Here is an 8850-nt window from a genome sequence, read left to right as displayed (position 1 = left end):
GAGAAAAGCCTGTGAGGAGACACTGCTGAAGAGGTGGAAGTGACAGTGGGAACAGAGAGGAAGGACTGGATCTGAGATATGATGAGGATTTAGGAAATCAAGACCTGGTGACTCACAAAATATGGCAGCAAGAAAGGGTGAGGGATCAAGAATGACTCCAGAGTTTTCAGGTTATTTGACCGAGTCAAAGAGTTGAGCTACCATTACAGGAATAGAGCAGATTTGGAAGGGGGAGGGGATGGGGACCTGAGTTTGAGGCTGTTAAATTTGAAGAATCTGAGCGATCTCTAAGTGGAGTCTCATAATATGTGTTGGATGTACGGACTCAAGGCTTAAAGGGGATAAGCAAGATCATCATTAGCCAGAGGTGGAGGCTAAAATCTTGGGAGTGGGTGAGCTCATTCTGGGAGAGCAGGTAAGGCAATGAGATGAGAATGAGGTGGAGCTCTGAGAAAACTAATATTTAAGGAGGAAGCAGAGGAAGATGAGCTAAAAGAAAAAGGGTCTGAGATTGAAAGGCTGCAGAGGAGAAAGACAGGCTCCATAGGCCAGGAAGGACTGCATTCAAAAACGAAAGGCATGGTCAGAGGGTCAGATGCCACGGAGACCTTGAATATAAAGGGCTAAACGTGTATCCATTTGATCCAGAAGTTCCCCCGTGATCTTTGTTGGTAGTAGTTTCAGAGGAGGGGTGGCAATAGAAGCCAGATTACTGTGGAAAAAAACAAAAAAACAAAAAAACGAATAGGAGTTCAGGAAGTGGAGACAAGCAAGTATAGACCATTGCTTATAAAAGCTTCTTTATAAATGGAAGGAAAGCGAACATTAAAAAGAAGAATACAAGGTTAAGGAAAGAACTTTAAAAGAATAAATAGAAGGCCAGGCACAGTGGCTCACGCCTGTAATCCCAGCATTTTCGGAGGCCAAGGCAGGCAGATCATTTGAGATCAGAAGTTGAAGACTAACCTGGCCAAAATGGCTAAACCCCATCTCTAATAAAAATACAAAAAAAAAAAAAAAACCCACAAAAATTAGCTGGACGTGCTGGTGCACACCTGTAATCCCAGTTACTTGGGAGGCTGAGATCAGAGAATCGCTTGAACCCAGGAGACAGAGGTTGCAGTGAGCTAAGATGACACCACTGCACTCCAGCCTGGGCGACAGAGTGAGACTCTGCCTCAAAATAAAAAATAAGCCGGGCGCGGTGGCTCACGCCTGTAATCCTAGCACTTTGGGAGGCTGAGGTGGGTGGATTGACTGAGCTCAGGAGTTCAAGACCAGCCTGGGCAACATGGTGAAACCCCATTTCTACTAAAATACAAAAACCTAGCTGGGCGTGGTGGTGCATGCCTGTAAGTCCAGCCACTAGGGAGGCTGAGGCAGGAGAATCATTTGAACCCAGGAGGTGGAGATTGCAGTGAGCCGAGATCGCGCCATTGCACTCCAACCTGGGCGACAGAGTGAGACTCTCAAAAAATAAAATAAAATATATATATTTTTGGGATAGAATCTAGATAGAATAAACTGAATTTACAAGAGTGGATAAGATTACCAATGGGAGCATATAAAGTGAGAAAAATAAAGGTGAAAATCTCAGGAACCCCAACATTTTAGAGGCAACTGGAGGAGATGGAGGCAGAAAGAGCTCCAAGTAGGAGGTAGGCAATAACGTCAAACGCTGCAGAGAGACCAAATAGCATAAGAAGGAAAAACAAACCACTGGGTCAATGGTTTTGGCAATAAGAAGGTCAACAATGATGTTTTCCAGAATAATCTTACTACACTGTGTGAATATAATGTATTGAGATGTGATGAAGAGATAATAAGTTATCTCTTAATAACTAAGACAGTTATAAGTCAGTATTTTTGGGAGAGAGAAATGATAAGGCCAAGTGATAGCAAAGGTTCAGTGAGATGGGCATACTCGGATTTTGGAAGTGTAGATTTGCAAAATCTGTTTGTAAAGCACTTCGACAATACATGTCAAGAGTTGCAAGATATTCACATTATTTTGGAGTATTAGTTCTATTTTTGAGACTCTACCTTTGAAAGTATTCACACATATAGGAAAGCTTTTATGCATAATAATATTTATTGATATGCCATTTACAACCATTAAAAAGTGTCCATCTAAATGTCCAACAACAGGAGAATGGTTAAGTAAACTTCCATTTATGTAACAGTGAAAAGGGGGCTTAACATGACTAACTCCATTTTTCTCCCAATCTCCCTGCAACTACCCCCAAAATGGTATCTTTTAGGTTAATTACTTTTGCTTATCTTTGCACATAGGCCAACCTAACTATGGGAGGCATTTAGTTTGCAGTTTAACTGTTTTTTTTTTTTTTTTAAACTGAATTTTGCTCTTGTCGCCCTGGCTGGAGTGCAGTGGTGTGATCTCGGTTCACTGCAACCTCCGCCTCCCGGGTTCAAGTTATTTTCCTGCCTCAGCCTTCCAAGTAACTGAGATTACAGGCACCTGCCACCACCCCCAGCTAATTTTTGAGTTTTCAGTAGAGACGGGGGGTTTCACCATGTTGGCCAGGCTGGTCTCGAACTCCTGGCCTCAGGTGATCCACCTGCCTCAGCTTCCCAAAGTGCTGGGATTACAGGCATGAGCCACCATGCCCAGCCTGAAGTTTAAAGCAAGGATGATAATAGTCTCCTCCCAAAACTAACTCCCAAGGAGAAAAGAAGGGTGTACACACAAGTAACAATGTTGCATTAAAGATATATAAGAGCATTGTGACCTGGTCAAGGACAAAGAAGTTTCACCTCCTCAGACCCTTGCTGCTGCCCAGGTGCCTGTGGTCATTGGTTATTTCTTTACCTCAACTGCCTCTCTTTTCTCCCTTACCCTAACATAAAAGGAGCTTGAAATGCATATTAACTTAAGATGGCTTTTTAAGACGTGAGTCTGCCCATCTTCTCAGTTTGCTGAGAAGAATAAAGAAAGAATGAATATTGCTCTAAGAATAAAGTTGTTTTCCTTGCCCCAGTGCCTTGTCTCTTGAATTACTGGCTGTGGTGCAGAAAGTGGTACCAGCTTGAATTTGTCTACATTTGATGGATACCAATTAGCCATCACAAATGACGCCATGATGTTTAGTGATACAGAAAATGTTTATGTTATAATGTTAAGTTGCAAAGCAGACAGACAATTGAAACTACACTGCCGTGACACAGCGCTGTGTTTTTTAAAGCAGCCCTGTTCAGCGGTGCAGGTGGGAGGCAGAAGGAAGGTAATGCAATGCAGGAAAATGTTAATGGTGTTTGCATTTGAGACATGGGATTGTGCGAGGCATTTATTTTCATTCCTTCAACTTCTCGGAGTTTTCCATCATTTTTTAAGTAAATATGTAGCATTTAGAAATTTTTAGAAATAAATGTTTTTTAAAAGGAGGCTTGGTAGTAAAACAAAAGGGGAAATAGGGAAATGGCTTGAGAGGAACATAGAATCAGAGGATAGTGATCTTTTAGTATGGGTGTCATCTGAGAGTGTGGTCAGAGGAAAGGGTGACGCTGGTGTAGGTGGGAGGGATGCTGGGAAGGGTGAAGTGGTCAGGGAAGGCGAGGGTGGGAGGAGTAACCAACGTAACAGAGGAGAAAGATACTTCCTCTGAGCCGGAGAGACGGAGGTGAGAGTGGGTGACTTCAGAGATATATTAGAGGGAGTTCTTACCTAATAGCTTTTATTTTCTTTGGAAGCTGGGAGATTCAACTGTTGAGGGTTGAGATGTGGAGATGTGATTAGGATTTGAGAGGGGAAAATATGTAGGTGAGTCATTGTGGGGAGGGGGAAATTAAGCCATGAAGACGTAAGAATAATGGTGGCGATCTGAGGGGATCCCGCCTGAGGATGGAGCGCAAACTTTGTCAGGGCAGCAAGAGCCATGCTTCTGGAAAGCCCTTCAGTGAGACCTGCAGGGTGGGAACAGGAACAGAGAGAAAGTCCAGCTGGAGTTGGGCCCTGATAAGGCATGTGGTCTGGAGGACAGAAGGTTAAGGTCTGCAGAGGATGCTTACATGAATGTCTTTGAAATGACCAATGTGGAGTTGGGGCCAGAAGACAAGGAAGTGAAGCCAGGAAGTGTCTGACACCTTGAACAATACCTAGGACAGAGGGATGGATGCTCGCAGTGAAGCTGATCAGGAGTGAATCAGAGGTGGACAAAAGGTGGCTGAGGGCAGAGTGAGGGGGACGCGAGGTCTGCCATCCAGGAAGAGGACCACTAATTCATGAGGGTGTGACTGAGGGAACCAGGGGGTGGCAGAAACGCTGTGGAGGTAGAGAAGGCAAGATAGAAAGAGATGCAGATGTTGGATGGACAGGTCATCAGCAGGGGTGTTGAAGGTGGCTGGGGCAGGGGCATTGAAGGTGGCTGGGGCAGGAGAGGAGAGAATTAAAATGGATCAGACAAGCTGCCACATGTATATTACACAACGCAAAACAGATCAGAAAGAGCTTTGTACCATAAAATAGGTTCAGAAAAAGCTGAGGTTTTCCTAGTTGGGGCTTAGGGGAAGGCTTCTGAAGAAAAGGGTATTTGAGGTGGATGTGGAAGTAACATTTAGACTTATGGTGTTGGGAAATGGGGCAAGAGGCAGTACACACAGGGAGTAATATGTGGTCACAGAGGAACAAGAAATCCCAGGTTTGTTCAAGTAAGATCTAGTAGGTGATCTTACCTGGTTAGAGCATAGTATTTAAAGGAAATAAGATGGAGAAGGGGAGGAAACAGATTTTGTAAAGCCTTGTTGAGTCCTTCCTCCAGGCAGTGTACCAAGAGGTAGAGAAGTGAAAAAGAAAGTCAGGACTAGGTGCTATGGAAAGTACAATGGAGGATGAGATGGAGATGATAAAAACACTATCGCCCAATCCAGTTATATCCATGGCTTGTCTCAGTGGAGACCTAAGGAAACATAACCATGTATGGGCTATGGATGAGATGGGATTCCAGAAAGGGGCTGGCAGCTATCCAGTTCAGAAAAGGCCTTCCATCCTCCAGAGATTGCCATTGCTTCCTGTATTGAGGGCCTGAGAGCTCATTAATCCCATGGCCTGGTCTTGACCTGAATCATCAAACTACAATCAAGGCAGGCTGCTGCCTACTCATTCTGTACTCTAGCTCCTGAAAGCTCGATATGCCTCAAACAGAACCCTTTTTTTGTCTGTCCTTTCTCAGCAGTATCATCTCTTTTCACTTTCTGCTTCCTCTTCCTCGACTTGCTGTACCATCAGGTATGCCTCCTTTGCCCGAATCCTTCTTCCATGCCTTCTGAAATTTCCATGCCATAGTGAATAAAAGACTACCTGCCCTATTAACTGAGTCACTTTCTGTGCTCAACTCGAGTCTCACTTTTGCTCAAGCACAACTTCTCCATAAGAACTCTGGAATGGATGCTTATTTTTAGTAACATTCGTATCCTCCCAATTTCCCAATGTTATTTCCAGGATATTAATCCTCTGTGCTCACATAAAACCTTTTTTCTCGGCTGAGTGTGGTGGCTCACACCTGTAATCCCAGCATTTTGGGAGGCCAAGGTGGGCAGATCACCTGGGTCAGGAGTTCAAGACCAGCCTGACATGGAGAAACCCCATCTCTACTAAAAATACAAAATTAGCTGGGTATAGTGGCACATGCCTGTAATCCCAGCTGCTTGGGAGACTGAGGCAGGAGAATCGCTTGAACCCGGGAGGCAGAGGTTGCGGTGAGCCGAGATAGCATCATTGCACTCCAGCCTGGGCAACAAGAGCAACAAAACAAAACAAAACAAAAGAACCCTTTTTCTTTGAGGACCATGCCACCTAGCTTGCAGACACTTTCCTCTTCCTGTTTGGGCCATCTTCTGACCTACTGGCCTCTCTGTGTTGCTAACATCTTCGTCTCCTGGCTTACACTTCTGCCCTCCACCTTTACCTTGTCATTATTCACATGAATTCATCTTCTGTACAGACAACACCCTTACTTCTTTCTCGCTTGACCAGCTTGACACCAGAAACCAGCACCTAACTGCACGTGAAACTGATCTACTCTTTGACTGCCATTTTCTCCCCAACTCGATTTCTTCTTATTTCCACTGTTCTAGGCCACCCTAGCAAACTATAGCCAAAGGTCAAATTCAGCTCACTGCCAACTTTGTAATAAAAGTTTTATTGGAACACAGCCATGCCTATTCATTTGTATATTGGCTATGGCTGCTTTCTTCCTAAAATAGCAGAGTTGCATTGAAATAGAGACCAATGGCCCATAACACCAAAGATATTTACTATCTGGTCCTTCACTAAAAAGTTTTCTAACTCTTATTCTAGACAAACATAATAAAAATATCTTTCAATGAAAGTAAAACTTGAGCATTATAGAAAGTTTAGGAAATAAGAAAAAGCGTTAATACAACAAAGAAAAGCAGCTCCCCATTATTCCATAATTTGGATATAATCACTGTTAGTATTTTAGTTTTTCTTCCTGTTACTTGGTAATTTTTTTATGTCTGTCTGTATGTATATATTAATATGTCTATATATGTAAATTAATTTTAGAAAATCAGGATTAAACCACTTCATAACCCACTTTTTTCATTTCAAAATATATTAACAATGTTTTCCTACATGAATTGTTCTTTTTTTCTAACATGATTTTAAATTTCTGCAAAGTAGTCCATGGAGTGAATATAGCATCATTTCACCAGCCAGCCTCTACCAGTACAGACTTTTTAACTTTTTTTTTATACAAAGTTTCGCTCTTGTTGCCCAGGCTGGAGTGCAATGGTGCAATCTCAGCTCACCACAACCTCCGCATCCCGGGTTCAAGTGATTCTCCTGCCTCAGCCTCCTGAGTAGCTGGGATTACAGGCATGTACCACCACGCCCGGCTAATTTTACATTTTTAGTAGAGACGGGGGCTTCTCCATGTTGGTCAGGCTGGTCTCGAACTCCCGACCTCAGGTAATCTGCCCGCCTCAGCCTCCCAAAGTGCTGGGATTACAGGCACAAGCCACCATGCCTAGCCAGAAAGTTTATATTGTTTATAATCTACTTTCCTTCAAATAGTGCTGTGATGAACGTTATGAACTTTCTTAGCCTTGGCAGGCCATATGAAAGGAGGGTTGAAGTCACCAACTGCTAAATGCTGTACACACACACACACACACACACACACAGTGATAAGAATGCTAATGAGGCAGCATTGTATTTCACATATTCCCACTGGTTCTTGGTAGCTTTTGGGTAGAGGTGGGGAAAGGGCTAGAGGTGGTAAGAGTGGTATATGCTATCACCAGTGATGTTTTATAAAAATGATTATTTGGGGGGGCGGAGCAAGATGGCCGAATAGGAATAGCTCCAGTCTCCAGCTCCCAGCGCGAGCGATACAGAAGACAGGTGATTTCTGCATTTTCAACTGAGGTACTGGGTTCATCTCACTAGGGGGTGCCGGACAATCGGTGCTGGTCAGCTGCTGCAGCCCGACCAGCGAGAGCTGAAGCAGGGCGAGGCATCGCCTCATCTGGGAAGCGCAAGGGGGAAGGGAATCCCTTTTCCTAGCCGGGGGAACTGAGACACACAACACCTGGAAAATCGGGTAATTCCCACCCCAATACTGCGCTTTACCAAGGGTCTTAGCAACCGGGCACACCAGGAGATTATATCCCACACCTGGCCGGGAGGGTCCCACGCCCATGGAGCCTCCCTCATTGCTAACATAGCAGTCTGCGATCTAATGGCAAGGTAGCAGTGAGGCTGGGGGAGGGACGCCCACCATTGCTGAGGCTTAAGTAGCTAAACAACACCGCTGGGAAGCTCGAACTGGGTGGAGCTCACAGCAGCTCAAGGAGACCTGCCCCTCTCTGTAGACTCCACCTCTGGGGACAGGGCACAGCTAAACAACAACAACAACAACAAAAACAGCAGAAACCTCTGCAGGCACAAACGACTCTGTCTGACAGCTTTGAAGAGAGCAATGGATCTCCCAACATGGAGGTTGAGATCTAAGAATGGACAGACTGCCTGCTCAAGTGGGTCCCTGACCCCTGAGTAGCCTAACTGGGAGATATCCCCCACTAGGGGCAGACCGACACCCCGCACCTCACATGGTGGAGTACACCCCTGAGAGGAAGCTTCCAAAGCAAGAATCAGACAGGTACACTCGCTGTTCAGCAATATTCTATCTTCTGCAGCCTCTGCTGCTGATACCCAGGCAAACAGGGTCTGGAGTGGACCTCAAGCAATCTCCAACAGACCTACAGCTGAGGGTCCTGACTGCTAGAAGGAAAACTAACAAACAGGAAGGATACCCACACCAAAACCCCATCAGTACGTCACCATCATCAAAGACCAGAGGCAGATAAAGCCACAAAGATGGGGAAAAAGCAGGGCAGAAAAGCTGGAAATTCAAAAAATAAGAGCGCATCTCCCCCTCCAAAGGAATGCAGCTCATCGCCAGCAACGGATCAAAGCTGGACAGAGAATGACTTTGACGAGATGAGAGAAGAAGGCTTCAGTCCATCAAACTTCTCAGAGCTAAAGGAGGAATTACGTACCCAGCGCAAAGAAACTAAAAATCTTGAAAAAAGAGTGGAAGAATTGATAACTAGAATAATTAATGCAGAGAAAGCCATAAACGAACGGACAGAGATGAAAACCATGACACGAGAAATACGTGACAAATGCACAAGCTTCAGCAACCGACTCGATCAACTGGAAGAAAGAGTATCAGCGATTGAGGATCAAATGAATGAAATGAAGCGAGAAGAGAAACCAAAAGAAAAAAGAAGAAAAAGAAATGAACAAAGCCTGCAAGAAGTATGGGATTATGTAAAAAGACCAAATCTACGTCTGATTGGGGTGCCTGA

Source organism: Macaca mulatta, chromosome 2, assembly GCF_049350105.2.
Source record: "Macaca mulatta isolate MMU2019108-1 chromosome 2, T2T-MMU8v2.0, whole genome shotgun sequence".
Classification (NCBI taxonomy): Eukaryota; Metazoa; Chordata; class Mammalia; order Primates; family Cercopithecidae; genus Macaca; species Macaca mulatta.
The sequence above is the reverse complement of the archived record's forward strand: the minus strand, read 5'-3'. Positions refer to the sequence as shown.